Here is a 16,749-nt window from a genome sequence, read left to right on the forward strand (position 1 = left end):
TACCATGAGTCAATAATTCATGAAAGTAGAGAGTGAAAATGATGTTGCCTGTAGAATTCAATCTGGGTAGAAGAAATGGAGATATGCCTCTAGAGTTTTACGTAATCATTATATACCACTCAAACTGAATGAGAAATTTTGTAGGATAGCTATAAGACCAGTCATGCTTTATGGGACAGAATGTTGACCAGTTAAAGCATAACATGTTCATAGGATGTGTAGCTGAAATGAGGATGATATCAATGAGTGGCAAGATGAGGAAGGTTAGAATTAGAAGTGAATGCATTCAAGGGAACTTAGGAGTAGTACCAATGGGTAATAAGATGAGGGAAAGTAGACTTAGGAGTAGTACTAAGGGAACTTAGGAGAAGCGATTTTCTTCATGGGGGTTAAAGTTCTAGGTGATTGATCTAAAGAAATTTCAGATATTTTCCCAGTTTCGTACTTTAAGAAAAATCTTGGAGTGGTTCATGATATGCAATTCCAACACCCCAATTGGTTAGTACTCCAAGCTGAGTGAGATGTATCCCTAGTGTGAGGCTGAAAGCAATGTCTTGATTGCCTAAGGCAGTGCAGTGGGCTACCTAATTTATGAATATTATTTGTTATGTTGTGGGCTTTGTGAGTCAATATCAAACAATCCAACTTGGGCACATTGGCAACTAGTCAAGGGAATCTTTTGTTATCTTAGAGGCGGGAAGACCTTATGTGGTGTTATCAAGGCTCTGAGTTGAGGGTGCTAGCTTATTCTGATACCTCGTGGGGATATAATCATGATGAAAATATATAAGCATGATGAAATTAAGTCTTTTGCGGTTTCTTTATTTATGTTAAATAGATGTGACATCTTACAGTCCAACAAGAAGCGGTCTTCTACTGTCATTTACACCATGGAAGTTGAATATAGAGCATCTAGTGCTGTAGTTTGAGAGGGTGTATAGATCAGATGATTCTTGAGGGCATTGAGTGTTGTCCTTAGATAATACATCAGCAATTAATCTTAGGAAGGATCTAAGACACCACAAAGAGAAGAACATTCAGATTAAGCATTGTATGTCAGAGATAAGGTGATACATGTACTTTTCTTGATCACATTTTCACTAGAGAGATGTTAACTTATCCCAGGGAGCCAATTGCAAAAATCTTTTTAAGGTGCATGTCAAGCTTGATGTCTTTTGCAAGAGTGGGAGTGTAGTTGATTTGTCTAGAGTTTTCCAATCATGTTTCCCACTGATTATGATGGTAGAGGTCTCATAGTGTACTATTATATGCTCACACATGGGAGATAGGATAGAGAATATATTCTTGGAAGTGGGTGGTGTAGTTACTAATAATGTGAGTCGATGTCCCCCTCCTTTTATGTAATGAATTTTATTAAAGCTTTTGTATTGATTTTAACATTGAGGTGCTGCAGTTCCTTGTAAGCCCAAAGACCATTAATGATAGACCATGTGCTTGAGATGCTCTTTTTCGTCAGAAGGCCAGTCTTTTCTACTCACATTGGAACTGACTACCTTTGACATGCTCAGAAGTAATGTTCAGGATGAGGAAGTACACCGAGGTGCAACTGCACTACGTAGAAACAAAGAACAGGAGCGTGTGAAGGTGCGAATGCCTTTGGTCACAATTATAGCTATATCTAGAGGGAAAAGGTACTAAGCCGACCTCATGGGAGCTTCCCATGAGGTCTAGCTCTATGGCCCCACTGTGATGTGTGACAGACATACACGCTGTGCATTTTGTAGGTCCCCCTCTTGGTTCTGGGATGTGCCAAAAATAGCTGTATCTGGAACTCAGGTGGGCCACATCATCTGAAACAATGAGAAATCATGTCTAAAACATCTAAAAACCACTTGGTGTGGCCCACTTGAGTTTTGGAATGACCTAAAATTTGGTGTGACCTCTCATCCAAGTAAATTTGGGGGAATATCCCTTGGTAGCTATACTGGTTCCTAGAACTAAAATTACACTCTTTGAGATTTGCACATCATGACATTATCGAGTTTTAAATACTCTATTTGCAAACTCATATAAATATATTTCAAAAAACATCAAAGAACATTTGCCAAGTGGTTGTTTTGAACTAGATAAGCATATAATTGCATATGTTGGCCGAGAGACTTGAGATTGAGGGTTTTCCCCCATCCAATGTGGTCAGGTGTGTCTAAGGTCATGCTTGGAGAGCTTGGAGGCTGTGCACTGCTGTGGTCATCAGTTGTTATACAAGAACCCATGTGTATCAACACTGAAGTTCTGCCAGTTCACCTCTCCCTATCGTTACTCTTTATACGTGGTCTTGATCAATCTTCTTAGAGACTGTTACTCTTTATATGTGGTCTTGATCAATTTCCTTAGAGAATGTCCTGAGACAATTGTTTTCCCGTTACGGGGTTTAGTAGGATTTTTCATTAGCCAATCAATGCATGATGATTGAGACTGTTGATTGGCTAGCCATCATCCCTGTTGGATCAGGGGTTCCTCCTCAAATTGTGTGGTTAATTGGAGTGGGCCACCACTTCTTGTATTAGCTCTCTGATATTTTCCTTGTGTTGTGTGCATCAAACACTTTTACCCAGGAATCAAGTGCCTTTCAAATGGAGGTTAAAATATAAACATTTTGTTCTAATTATCGACTTGCAGCCAGCTGATCAAATGGCTAAGATATGTGGTCAATGCATTCCCTAATAATTTGAAGAACAGTCACGCAACTCCCATCATACCCTTTTTTTTTTCCTTTCTTTTTCTTTGTGAACCTTTTGTTTTCAAGTGTGTTCTGAAAATTTTATTTATTTTTAGAGGTGGGTTCCTCAACAGGTCCTTGTAGAATAAGCGCATTCTACTCTCATTCTACCAGTTTCGCATTGTGGGGCCTATCTAGGTGTGTATATGGCATCCAACCTGTACTGCAGGGGATCGGACTGTTGTAGCCATCTGATCAAATGGATAAACCAGAGCGTGGACTGTGGAGTCATGGGCGATCTGCTGGCTGCTCTCATACGACAAAAGTGGCGATCTGCTGGCTGCTCTCATAAGACAAATGTTGGTGGCAAGCATCAAAGAACATGGCTACTTATCATTGGCCTATGACATTGATTGGATCCTATCTGTTAGATTTTTGTCCATAGCAAGCTAGATTAACGGTCCGGTGTCTAAACATTTCTCTCTCTCTCTCTCTCTCTCTCTCTCTCTCTCTCTCTCTCTCTTTCTGTGTGTGTATTATTATTATTATTATTATAATATTTTCACATGATTAGACATATAATATTATTCCCAAAAGTTCAATCCTTGCTTACAAGACTTGCAATAAAAAAATTGCGACACATGCACGCCAACATGGTACACATTCATGATCGGAGCTGCTCACCGTGTGTGTGTGGACTTGGTAGCTGACTAAAAGGTGGACATGTGATATTCTGGTAGAGTATGACACCTGACACACAGGCACTCAGAAATTGTACGTGATGCACAATAACTAAAATTAAACTGATTAAATGGTGGAACCCACTGTCGGTAAGTCACAGTTGCGGAATGACATCGGTTCCTGGCCTTTGATTGGCGCAGACTTGTTTGTTGAAATAGAACTGGGTTTTTTTTTTTTTTAAGCCATCCAATAACTGTCCACCAATCATAGTCAGATAATCAAATACGTGTAATTTTTTGATTCATGATACATCAAAACGGGGGCCCATAATTTGAATAGTTCATTTGAAGTATTTTTATGCCATACGTGATTCTAAGTAATTTGTAAGTGCCTGCGTATTATCCATCACACTCTGCCAGTGTATCGAAGTTTCTCTCTCCCGTGAGAAAACCACCAGGTTGCTTTGAGCCCACGTCAACTGCACATCTACTTTGTTGAGGTGGTAGCTATGTTTCCGCCTTAATTCCCGCCGATGCATTTTCCATTTGGGAAATTCATCTCCTTCTTTCCTGTTTCATAAATATGTACAATATCTATTGTTTTTTCAATAAGCTGCACATAGCAAAAGGATTACAAACATATACAGGCATTCTCTATAATGATCATTTCCGGATGAAGCCAAAATATGCGTGATGATATTTGCTTCCCGATAAAAGTGGCGAGTTGCCCATCTATTCAGGGACGCGGATTGCGTCCTACCCCCACCCGGACGGTAATCCATTACCATCTGGGCGGGCCTCCGTGGGGCCTAACGTGATGTAAGTATTTTATCCACACCGTTAATATATGATCATTCTAAGGTATGAACCAAAAATTGAAGCAGATACACAGCTCTCTTGGACCACATCGAAGGAAGCTGCAGTGATAATGACACCCACGGTTGAAACCTTTCTAAGGGCCACCGTGATGTTTTTTTTTTTTTACCACCCAACCCTATTAATAAGGTCATGCAGACTTGGATGAAGTGAAAACACAAATTTCAGCTTGGTCTGACACTTCTCCAGCTCCCAAGAAGTTTTTAATGGTGGACGTTCAATCCCCACTTTGTGGTCCACTTAAGACCTACTACCTCAATTTTTGGTTCATACTTTAAAATGATCATATAAAAACGAGTAACAGTGTGGATAAAATACTTACATCACATTGGGCCCCACAGAGCCCCGCCTGGACGGATTACCGTCCGGGCGGGGGTAGGACATAATCCGTGTCCTCTATTCAGACATTGGAGCAGGGTCCGGCACTAGCGATAAACATGGCGGGTTATCCATCTATTCAGAAGTTGGAGCAGGGTCAGACACTTGTAGATGATCAATGCGATTATTTAGTTCGGTCTGTTGAGAGAGAGCATCGAATTGTGAACACAAAATCTCCTTCTATAGCCAAAGCCAAAATTTAATTATTATAATAATTATTATTATTTTTTTTCAAGCAAGAAATCTCTCTTATTACCAACAAAGAGAAATAGCTCAAGAATCACAAAGAAACAAAGAGGCCAATCAATGTGTTTAAGCAAGAAGAGAAGGAAAAGAAATAATAAAGGAAAAAGGCTTACGCTCAGGTCAAGGAGAAAAAAAGCACCCACACCCAAGGACAGGTATAAAAAACTGTCCACACCTGTGCCGAGAGAAAAACTACCTACAATCCAAGTTAGGGATAAAACTAACAGGCAAAGCTCACGTGGGCTTGTTTGGGAGCTTGTAAATGAAGGTAAATGGGAAATGGAATTGCAAGTAAAAGGCTTAGTCAATTGTATTTAGATGGGAGCAATGAAATGCATTTGAAATCAAGATCTTTTGTTTGGATGGAAGTAAATGGGAGGAATCGGAATGCATTGGAATTTTTAATATATTCACATGAATATATGTGATATTTAATATCCAAACTAGTGTACATATGTCATATTTAATATAATGATTGTAATAAACCCATTGAAATATACACTTTAGCTAAAAAGAGAAAAATTTTGAGCATTGAATTAGCCACAAACATAAGGATCACAAACAAGCAACTTGCTAATATTTTTTAAACCTCCGTTTAGATCGCCAACCTTTGAACAGTTTGGATCATTCAATTGATGTGATTTTAATGATGTAGCTAATAATTGAATTGTTTTGAAGTATCATTAGGGTGCCATATGTATAGTGGACATGTGCATGGCAGCATCTTTGTTTACTTATGAAATTCTCCAAGGGAGCTCAAAAAGGTATTTCACTCCATTTACTTTTAAATCTTATATGTAAATAACAATATGAGCTAAGGAAACCACCTATGCATTAGGACTAAGGTAAGGAATATACGCAAGCATAGCAACAACTAAAGTTGTCATGATCTAACTATAACCGCCATCCCAACTAGCTGGAGAGCCAAATTCATTTTAGGGTTCTTAGGCCTAGTCCGCCCATGTGTTTTTGTTTGCAAACTCTCCTAATGGATGTAATGTCGGAAGGATTTGGATGGGAATGAGTTCCATAGGAAGGTCCATTAATTTTTTTTAATTTCTGCAATAACTGATAAAGGGAGGCGATGAATGAACATCCAGTGATTAGGGATTGGATTAATGACAGATTATAGCAATGTAAGCCATCTAGCCATGGAGAGGAAATTTGATTTCCACCCTGCTAGTCTAGCTTTGATACACTCAAGAAGTGTTTGACAATCTTTTATGTGATTGAGAATTGGAAGGATGAGATATCTGGGGTTGTCATCTCCAAAAGGGCTATTACAAATGTTTTTTAAAAAAGTAAGTCTAATGTTTTTTTTGGAGTATTTTTGGCAAAATATAATGAAGACTTGGTGAAGTTATGATCTACTTCTTGGCAATATAGGTCAAGGACCTTTTGTTTTTTAGATGTTTGACTGCTGATGTTGAAGCTTGACAGGAAATCGTTGTGTCATCAGTGAACATCAGATGACAGATTCCCAACACATATCTTGTTATGCAAAGGGGTCTAAGGCCAGTAGGGAAGAGAGATTCTATGCATAAAATAAACAAGAAAGTAGACAACGGATCTCCTTGTCTTAGACCACGTAATGGTGTGAACGAAGACAAAGGGCCACTGTTAAGTATAGAGTGGAAAACTAGGGACACGCATTAAGTTGATACATTATTCTTCGAAGCCAAAATGGGTTAACACTTCTTTAAGAAAATCCCATTCTACCTAATTGTGCATCGTGCACTCAATCAACCTCTTTTTTTTTTTCCTTAATCACGACAAAATTTCATGATTGATCAGAATATTATCTTGGATATTTGTTGATTGATGTCTTAAATCTGTAAATCAACATGTCTATGGATGACAATTCGATGCCATCGAGCAGATTTCGATACCATTGAAGTCTTGTTCGATGCCACTGTAAAAATCCAGAATTTCCCATGTTGGTTGTTGGACACTTTGGGTTTCCTGCTTGATGCCATCGAAAAATGTTTGATGCCATCGAAGGTTGTTCGATGACATCGAATGCAGCTCGATGATATCGAAGGCCTGCTCGATGATATCGGAAAAATCCAGAAAATCCATGATTTATCACTTGAACGTTTTGGGGTTTAGTTTAATGATATCGAAGGCCTGCTCAATGACATTGGAAAAATCCAGAAAATTCATGATTTATCGTTGGAATGTTTTGGTGTTTAGTTCAATGACATCAACGTGGTTCGATGCCATCGACAGTTTGTTGATGCCATCGAAGTCCCATTGAAGGTGCCATCGAACTATCACTCAAAGTTGCATATCTATGAGATTTATTTCCTATTCCTATTGTGATTCTCTTAGAGGCTATATATATGGGTGTAATCGGGATTAAGGTGTATCTCAGAGCTTTTTAATTCGTTCATAGGATTTTCAAGGGCTTGTAAGGGGAGATTCGAGGCTTGTTCGAATTGGGTATTCTCTCTATCTCTTGTAATTTCTGCTTTCATAGTGCATTATTATCATCTTATGCCATGGTTTTTACCCGTAAGGGTTTTTCCATGTTAAATTCAGAGTGTTTGATTGGACTTGGTTGTTGCAATTAGAGTACTTTGCTTGATTCATCTCTACGTGCTTCCGCGGTCCCCCAACAAGTGGTATCGGAGCATAACGTTGGAGTGCATATTGAATCTGAAAGTACAGTATCAATGGCTTCTAATCCAAAGTTCGATGTTGAGAAATATTTTGAGAAAACTAACTTTAATTATAGAAGGTCAAGATGACCAGTCTCCTAGTTCAGCAAGGATTAGATGATACACTCCTTAAGAAGCAACCAGATTCTACGATAGATGATGAATGAAACAAGATGGATAAGAAAGTGAGTACCTCGATCCAATTGTGCCTAAAGAATGAGGTCCTCTACAATGTCATAAGAAAAAAAACTCAGAGGCTTCTTCCATGGAAGCTAACATTGCTGAGTCTAATGAAGGTACGAGTGGAAGTGATGTGTTGTCAGTGTCTATGGTTGGACACTTATACGATGATTTGAAGGATGAGTGAATTTTGGATACTAGGGTATCATATCACATGACTCCTCATTGGAGTTGGTTCACTAGTTACAAAGAGTGCGATAGTGGCGAGGTATTTATGAACAATGATAATGCCTATAATGTTGTCACGCCCCAAACTCGAAAACCGGGCTCACAAAATTTTCGATCGCCGAGTCCGGCGCCGACAGTCTCCATAGAACCCCATTCTCCGCTCCCAGCGCCCATTCGCCAGGTTCCGATCCTGGGATGCTACAAGGAGGATTTTCAACATCAGTTTGATTCGTAATAAGCATAACCAAAGGCATAACCCACAAACAACAACCAAAAACTCCATCACATTTTCACTATGATAAAAAACTTTACAAGTACAATAAGCATAAAGGGAAATACAATGAAGATGAACAAAAACTCCAAAATGATCTGCCACGCGTCCAAGCCTCAGCGTTGCTGCGATCCAACGTCACCTGCACGCAACGGTCGTTCATAAGCTTATAGAAAGCTTAGAGGGTGGTGAAAGTGTATGCTCAAGGTGGTAATGCAGTTATGCAGTATCAGAGTAATGCGGAACATGCTGATGAATGCCAAGAATACCATTAGCCGTACCAAGGCCATGCGGTGCAAAGAATGATGTCGGCCATACCAAGGCCATGCAATGCGAAATGCAACTCAAGCATACAAATCCTCATCTAAGTCCACATATCAAAACAGCTCAAAATCTGGAATATCACCGGGGTCTAGTACACTCCAAGCCAGATTGCCACCCCATCACGCGCAATAAGGTGAGTGGAATAGACCTCACTATCCGCCTGCCAATATCAAGCTTGGCTCGTCAATAGCGGACCCATTCCTCGAGCTGGTCAGACTCAGCCTAGCATTGCCCCCTACTCTCGGGTGGGTAAGGCCGCACCCCCTTCCAACCGACCACGACACAGTGGAAAGCGCAACCGTCTGGTAATCGGCACTCGGCGCTCATGCACCCACTCGGTCTAGACGTTGGAGTAACCTCTTGGTACCATAAGGGTTTAGGGACTTTCACCCAGGGATATCTATCGCACCCCATGTAGAACAGTATTTTCGGTATCCAATCCTGCCAACCACGATACGTCTGTGGAGGCTACGGCCCTGATGTCGCTAGGGCGTACAGTAATCCATATCACACAATGCGAATGCATGAATCACACTATCCAGTCATACAGCAATCCTGCGCGTATCGTGCGCTCATGTAGGGCAACACCCCCTGTACGGGAGCCCCTAAACAATCTGCCCGAAGGCATATGCGATGATTAGTCATTTCTCATATCAAGCATACGTATGATGCATATGATCATGAATCATGGAACTAAACATGTTATATAGGATGGATGATGTTCATAACAAAGATGGGCCTAGACGGCCTACACATTAGACGTACGAGCCTAACAATGGGCCCTCGGGAAAGGCATAATGCGGACATTTAACCAACACTATACTTGCAATATGGACATCAAACCAACATTGCTCCCAAGGCACGACTGTCACAAATATCATTACATAAATTATGTTGGGATCACACATTGCAATGGACCTTAGCTACATCCCATTGGGCCTTAAATACATCAAATGGGCCAAATCACATGGGCTTTATATTCATTAAGTGGGCCACATCAATGGGCCGCACCAATGGGCCTTATGTACATTGCAATGGGCTATAACCCGTGGGCCTTAGAGTGCATCAAATGGGCCTACTCACATGGGCCTTATGTGTATCAAATGGACCTCACCAATTGGGCCCCATACGTGCATCAAATGGGCCTCAACCCATAGGTCTCAATGCATCTTAATGGGCCTTAACCCATGAGCCCCTAATACGTCAAATGGGCCTCGACCCATGGGCCTTACATATAAATCAAAGTGGGCCTCAACCATGGGCCACAAGTAAACTGAGATGGGCCTTGAATACATATCAAAGTGGGCCTCGACCACGGGCTACAAGTAAACTGAGATGGGCCTCCCATCACCAGTAAATTATATATAATCTAATATATAATATATATATATATATATATAGTACATAAAATATTATATATAATATAATATTATATATAATATAATATTATATATATACACACACGTACACACCCACCCACACACGCATAGGAGCCCACCCACTCAAAACAAACATCACAGTGGGCTCCACCGTCCGCCTGGACGGTGGCAGCAACACATATATCACTGTGGGCTCCATGTGGGGCCCACCATAATGTTGATATATCATCCAACCCGTTGGTAAGGTCAAGTAGACCTAGATGAAGGGTGAGAACAAATTTCACCCTGATCCAAAACTTGTGGACCCAAAAGGGTTTCAAAGGTAGAGGTTCAATCCCACTGTTTCATACGGTGTGGGCCACCTGAGTGTTGGATGGACTAGAAATTTTAAGGGGGCCCACTGCTAGGAGTGTCCCACCTCATGAACGGATTGGATGACAAATAAACATCAAGGTGGGGCCCGTCCGCTGGGCGCTGGCGCGCAGGCAGCGCCTGCTGCCCTTTCTGACACAGCAGTGTTGCTGCTGTGTTAAGATTTTTTTTTTATTTCAGTTTTTCTGTGGTTTTTGCAGGTGGGGTCCACATTTTGACAATCCACTCCGTCCAATGCTCTTCCATGGCTCAACACGAGCAAAACAAGTCCAATATTGGACATATTTTGACGTATAATAATTTCAGGGAAGGCTTCAATGGTGAAAACCACCATTTAATATGGTGTGGCCCGCCAGAACCTCGGATTGACTCTGTATTTCGGTTCAATGCCTGAAATGAGGTTGAGAAGGGAATGGACGGCGTGGATTGAATACATGCATCAAGGTGGCGCCTACATGAGTGGGCCACCCCAAAGCTTGGGAAGAAGCTGATATTTGCATTTTTTCCTTTTGTCCAGCGTCCAGAGATGCTGGACGGTTTGGGTCTGGCACAAACAGTGAGGTGGCCCCTGCTTAGGTGGGCCACCAAATGGGGTATGGTGTGGGTACAATACACACAAAGTAGGCCCCACTTGTAGATGGTTTGGATGGAATACATACCTTGTGGTGGGGTCCATTCAAGTGGCCCACACAACTTCATTATCATTACACATAAAAAAGAAAAAGAGAGGGAGAGAGAGGGATAGAGAGTGGGACCCGCGTGATGGAGGGACCCCGACACTATGGGCCCTCCCTTGTACTAAATCATACATCAAGTGGGTCCCATTACATCTGGGTCCATGAAATCGAAATCCAACGGTGGAGATCCCTTCTCCACTAAAATAGACGGTCTAGATGACCCTAAGTATGCAAGGAAAATAAACATCATGATGGGGTCCATGGAGAATGGGCCCATCATGGAATGATCATGATGATCCAAGTGGGCCATCGGCCATATCTTAGGGTCCAAAGTGAGATCCAAATCATTGATCGGTGGGCCTCACTTGGCCCATCTTAAAAACATCAAAAACTACCCTATCAAAGCACCCACCGCTTGATCTTCTTGCTCCCTTGGCTTCCTTAGCTCCTTGTGCTTCTCTTTGATGGAGGAAGATGAGAAATGGATGGTTGAGATGAGAGATGAAGGGGTAGGAAAGTGGGCCACCTTTGATGCTTGGAAAGCTTGGAGAGGTTCATACGTATGAGATTTTTTTTTGCTTGGGAAAGTTTGAAAATGAGAGAGAGACTTGTAAGGGAGAGAGAGAGAGAGGGAGTGATGGGTGATGGAGTGATGGATGTGGTGGTGATGGGTGTAAGAGGCTCCTTTTTGACTTTTGTGGTAAAAGTTGTAAGAGAGGTAAGGCTTGTGTAAGAACTTTTTGACTTTGGGGCTTGCTTGGGAAAAGGTGAAAGGTGATGTGTACTTGACATGATGGGATTGATGGGTTGATTGATTGATGTGACACCTTGAAGAGATTCCCTTGAAATTCGCACGCGCGGTGTTTTTCTCGCACCGAACGCTGGCCCACATCTCCTAACCAGGGTATCGCCTCGGCGCGCAAGTCACGGCATCGGAACCGCGGCGACGACGCGGTCGCTAAGGTATAAGTCCTGGGTTGAGTCGACTCGGGTTGACAGCATGAGAATCAGGGTCGCGCGCAAATACCGGTTAAGGGTCGAAGGTTGCCGAAATTCGACCGGGAAGACAGCGGAAGCCTATGGAACGGTACGGTCTAGGATACGGGGCTTACAATATGGTGGGTGTTGGATTTGTGTGCATCAAAATATTTGATGGTATGAAGCGTACCTTGATCGAGGTGAGATACGTTCCTTATATGAGGAAGAGCTTAATATCTCTTGGTGCACTCGAGGTGCTTGAGTGTAGATTTACCGATTTTAATCATGTCCTTAAAGTTTTAAAGGGGGTATTCATTGTCATGAAGGCACAAATGAACATAAATCTTTACAGGTTGATCGGGAGCACTTCATTGGGTGGAGCTCAACGTCTATAACGGATTTCACATTTGCACGTATGTGGTATGCACGTCTGGGCTACATGAGCTAGCGAGGCATGATAGTACTTTCTGACCATTGTTTAATTCTAGTTTTTAAAAGTTTTGATTTAAGTATATGCGAGCATTGTATATATGATAAATATTCAATGTTATCTTTTAAATATGAAAAACATGTATGTAAGGGTGTTCTTGATTATGTGCATTTTGATGTATGAGGCCCGACACCCGTGGTTTCCACCGGAGGGTCGTTATGGTTCATCACATTTACTGACGACTATTCCAGGAAAGTGTGGGTTTATTTTATGAAAAATAAATTCAATGTTTTCACTAATTTCAAACAATTGAAAGCGATGGTGGAAAGACGGTCAGGATGAAAGGTGAAGATACTTAAGAAAAATAATGGTGGAGAATTTACTTCAGGTGAATTTAATCAATTTCGTAAGAATGAAAGGATCGTGAGACACAATACAATGCGCCACACATCAGAGCAAAACGGTGTAGCTGAGTAGATGATTTGGTCTCTCTTAGAGAGGGCTTGATGCATGATCAATAATGTTGGGTTGGGCAATGAATTGTGGACTGAGGCCTTTAATGCGACCTATTACTTGGTGAATCAATCCCCCTATATGACCATTAATTATAAAATTTTAGAGGAAGTATACAGTGGTCAGTAGGTGGACTACTCGGGATTGCGTGTGTTTGGTTGTGAAGCTCACTCTCATGTACTGTCAGTTGAGAGAGATAAGCTAAACCAAATAGCCAAAAAGTACATATTTGTTGGTTATGGTGGCGGTGTGAATGGGTACAGGCTGTATGACTAGGTCACACAGAAAATCATCATTAGCAGTAAGGATCCTTGTTCCATAAGGATGAGCACGATGAACCAGAAAAGTTGGTTGTGAATGTTCATGTAGACACAGATGACAGTCAGGCTGATACTGATAAGCTGATAGAGGTACATAAGCTCGTGGAGCAGTCACATGTAAGACGGAATCTACCGTGGGATCGCATGTTACCAGCGAGATACAAGGATGACTCTAATGTCGCATATGCCCTCATTACGGATGATGGGAATCCATCTACTCTTTAGGAGGCTCTTGATGAGCCTGATGCGAAAAAGTGAAAATCAACGATGGATGATGTGAGGGACTACTTGTATAAGAACGAGACGTGGGAGGTGGTGGAGCTTCCCATTGGCCAAAAAGGTATCGGGTACAAGTGGATCTTTAAAAAGAAACAGGATATATACAAGACAAGAATGGTAGCAAAGGCATTTACTCAGAGAAAAGGCGTCAACTTTGCTAAGATATTTGCACCGGTCGTAAAGAAAGTATCTATCAGATTTGTGTTGGCGTTGGTTGCCCAATATGATCTCGAGCTGAAACAAATGGATGTGAAGACTCGTTTACTGCATGGGGAATTGCAAGAGTAGATCTATATGAAACAACCAGAAGGCTTTGAAATAAAAAGTACGGGGAACAAGGTTTGCATGTTAAAGAGGTCGTTGTACGGCTTGAAACAGTCGCCTAGGCAGTGGTACAAAAAGTTTGATTCTTTCATGATGAGTCAGAAGTTTAGTAGGAGTGAGTATGATCATAGTGTCCATTAGAAGACAATAAGTGATAGCAAATTCATCATTCAGTTGTTGTATGATGATGACTGTTGAGTGTCAAATATTGCATATTTTACCCCATTTATATCTTGGTTTTACGAAAATGATAAGGCTTAATGGTATATTTTATACATCTTAGAGTTGCAAGGTGAGTTTAAGAGCTTGAATTGAACTGAATGCTAAAAGCATGAGTTTGATGCTCAAGAAACACCAAGGCAAAGAACAGATCTTTGGAGACTAATATTGAAGATTTCAAGACCCAAATATCTGAGAAAACCAAGTGGAGAAGTAAGGAAGTCGAAAGAACAAAGTGTTAAAATTCACTTCATTGTCTGTGTCATCGACCACAGTTCGATGACATCGAAGCCATCGTTTTATGACATCGAACATAAGTCGATGACATCAAATTTTTACATGAAAAATCAAGTTGGTTGCTGGACATATTGGATGCAATTCTCGATGAATCGAAGTCCTGTTCGATGACTCAAAGATCTACTCGATGACATCGAAGTTAGTTCAATGGCATCGAATTTATTGAAGAATTTTGAAGCAACTCGCTAGATTGTTTTGGACACTTTTTTTATTACTCGAAGAACATTTGATGACATCGACGGTATTTCGACAACATCGAAGGAAGGTTCGATGACACAAGAACTTATGCAATGCGAAAGGTGAGAAGGTGCGACTTCCGAATTCAAATCCCTTCGATAGCATCTAAGGCTGTTCCATGACATCGAAGGCGTTACGCGGACTGCGTAAATTGAGTCGGTTTTACAAATTTAGACGGGCAAAGCTATAAATATGGGTTTCTTAAACACTTCTAGGGATATCTAGGGTTTTGACAAGCAGAGTAAAGGGGTGGAGCCGTCATCTAAGAGTTTTTTCTTCCCTTCTTCCTAGTTTTTAATACTTTCTTTTAGGGTTTTGATTCCAATCATGTCTATGGTTGGCTAAACCTCTTAGCTGGGGCTAAGAGGTGAAGCTTGTAGCATATTCGAGATGTTTTTCTTGTTTGATTCTTGTTCTTGTTGAACTTCTTTGATTTTAATTTGATATTTAAGGAATACTTTTAGTTTTTAATGGTTTGTTGCGACTTAAATTACAATAGATTTGCAATAGCTTTGAGTATCTTCTTTTCTTCTTTGAGATTGTGGGATTGGTAAATCTTGTTGTTAGCCATCGTCTCCAGGGCATGGTTTGGTGATGGAATCCCTTCTAATCCTCACAATTCTCCTTCATTGAGAATTAGGTCAATGAAAGTTCAAATTTAATTTTAATGATATATCTTCCAATTAAATAGGATAGGACTCCAATTCTAATTGTGTTCCTTGAATTAGATGAGGAAACATCCTGATAGCTGTAAGTGGATCATTGGAACCCTACTTCCCACCTTGAAATTCACAAGTTTCAATTATAAATTCACAATTACTCTTTCAAATAATTTCAGATTTAGTTTTAGTTCTTCTTCTAGTTCTGATTCCAGTTACTTTCATAATACACACAAGATTAGTCCCCATGGATTCGACCTCGATCTTACCGAGATTACTACTACATCGCGACCCTACACTTGGGGTTGTGAACAAGTTTTTGGCGCCATTGCCGGGGACTAACAGTTGTGTTTTTCTGAAATTGATTAGTTTTGGAGTCAGGTTAAGATTAGGGTTTATTTGCTTTCTATTTTTAGATTAAGAATTTTCTTGATTTATTTTTTGAAATTAACTTGTTTTTCTATTTTGCAGGATCTTAACATAGAAATTTCCAATTTGGTAACCTCTTTCTAATTCCCTTTCTTTCTTTTCTAGATTTCTTATTTGTCATAGTTTTCTTTCTTTTTAGCGTTAGGTTAGATCCTGAAATTGAGGGCTAAGAGTGTTTCGTGCCCAGGTGGGTCTGTGATAACACTCGACGTCTCTTAGGTGAAGGAGGATTGGTCGAAGGGTTACCTATTCATCACAGGATTAGACACCACTCGAGATCCTCAAAGTTAACTGAAGTTATGCCTGCCAATCAACTCGCCAATCAACCTACAATTCAACCTCAACCTCGAGTTGAGGAAATCTAGGATGAAAACGAGGTGCATCAAACACCCCCGCCTCGTACTTTATGAGATTATTTACAACTGGCGGGGGTGAGCACACCTTCTTGTATGGTTTTTTCAGAAAATACATGAAACATGGATATCAAGCCCGGGGTGATCCAACTCCTTCCAAAGTTCCATGGACTTGAATCTGAAAGTCCATATTTACATATGAAAGAGTTCGATGAGATAATAGCCACCTTATACTTTCCTAACGTGTCTGAGGACACGGTTAGGCTGAAACTCTTTCCCTTCTCCTTACAAGAAAAAGCTAAGACGTAGTTGCACTCGCTACGTCCACGATCCATTAGTAGATGGAATGACATGACAAGGAAGTTCATAAAGAAATTCTTTTCATATCATAAAACGAACACCCTTAAAAAGTCAATCATGAACTTCGTCCAAAAGGAAGATGAAACATTCTTCTAATGTTGGGAGCAGTTCAAGGATCTCGTCAGTTCATGCCTACAACATGGTTTTGAAACGTGGCGCATAACAAGTTTTTTCTATGATGGACTGACATCTTTCATGCGCCAAATGGTCAAGATAATGTGCAATGGGGAATTCATGAGCAAAGATGTCAATGATGTGTGGGATTGTTTTGATAAGCTTGCTGAAAACACACAATCATGGGACATCTCCCCTAGACCCAATACTACTTCTAAGCCAATTCAAACAAAGGAGAGGGGTGGAATGTATACTCTGAGAGAAGAAGATGATATAAGCACTAAAG

At 40.8% G+C, this 16,749-nt stretch overlaps 1 non-coding gene across 1 annotated transcript; it reads right to left on the reverse strand.

The window, feature by feature from the left end:
* Positions 1-16,388: 16,388 nt before the first annotated feature.
* Positions 16,389-16,495, reverse strand: LOC131217908 (small nucleolar RNA R71). The gene has a single exon (XR_009157493.1). It is a non-coding gene; the product is annotated as a small nucleolar RNA R71 (small nucleolar RNA).
* Positions 16,496-16,749: the final 254 nt, after the last annotated feature.

Source organism: Magnolia sinica, chromosome 10 (assembly GCF_029962835.1).
Source record: "Magnolia sinica isolate HGM2019 chromosome 10, MsV1, whole genome shotgun sequence".
In the NCBI taxonomy this organism is placed as follows: domain Eukaryota; kingdom Viridiplantae; phylum Streptophyta; class Magnoliopsida; order Magnoliales; family Magnoliaceae; genus Magnolia; species Magnolia sinica.